Consider the following 1,214-nt stretch of genomic DNA (forward strand, 5'->3'; position numbering starts at 1 on the left):
CTTTACCTTCCAAGATTATAGGCTAGGATTATAGGCACACACTATTATATCTGGCTACAGATAAGTATTTTTTTTGCCAGTCCTGGGGCTTGAAATCAGGGCTTGGGCACTGGCCTCAGACACTTTTTGCTCAAGGATAGCTCTCTGTCATTTGAGCCACAGAACCACTTGTGGCTTTTTCTGAGTATGTGGTACTGAGGAATGGAACCCAGGGCTTTGTGCATGCTACAAGAGCACTCTACCATCAGGCTACGCTCCAGGCCCCCAGATAAGTATTGTTATTATAATTTTCTATAAAACATAAACAATTATAGAGGCTTATATACATTTTCCAGAATTAAATAGCTAGTAAGAGAAAATGTCAGGAGTTGGAGTCAGAGTTTACTGATTCCAGAGCCTATTTTTTGTACTTAGTCACATGATTAATTTTTTTCAACATTTCTGCATTTGGGCCCTGTGACAGTGGCTCATACCTGTAAACCTAGTTACTTATGAAACTGAGTTCTGATGATCCTGGTTCAGAACCATTTTTAACAGGAATGTCCAGGACCAAAAAATGCCAGAACTTGAGCTGTGGCTCAAGTGATAGACAGCCAACCTTGAGTGATAAAGCTATTCCTTAGAATAGTCCCCAGGCCCTAACTTAATTCCCCAGTACCAATACATACCAGAGAGAGAGAGGGGGGGGGAGGGAGGGGAGGGGAGGGGAGGGGAGAGGAGAGGAGAGGAGAGAGAGGAGAGAGAGGAGAGAGAGAGAGAGTTTTGCGAATGGTTTCATGAAGTGATCTAATTCCGGGCTTGTAATCAGGGAGTAATCTAATGAGTGATTGACATACAGATGTAAGTATTTAGTCTTCTATAGAGAAATCTGATGAGGTGTCTTAATTTTTGTGCTCCTGCAGGGAGAAAGAAAGCTACCAGCAGGACTGTCAAACAGTTCATCTTTATTTTCTCAGACTCTCATTGCCTTGTGTTACCAAGCACCCCCTAATTACTAACTTGAACTTGAGACTGGGTTTTTAGACCCCAAATCCAGGAGTTCCAAGTTAGGTTCAGCCACTTGCCTGGTTATGCCAAATAAAGCTGAGGGGCAGAGAGGCATGGCAGCCATGGGAAGACACACTTCAGTGTATTTTCAGCCCTCTTCAGAGGTGCAGACACCAGTTTTAGGTTAAATAGATAGAATTATGGGTGGTGTGAGAGAGGTATATATA

The sequence above is a fragment of the Megascapheus bottae genome, chromosome X (genome assembly GCF_031878675.1).
Source record: "Megascapheus bottae isolate mThoBot1 chromosome X, mThoBot2.hap1, whole genome shotgun sequence".
NCBI lineage: Eukaryota > Metazoa > Chordata > Mammalia > Rodentia > Geomyidae > Megascapheus > Megascapheus bottae.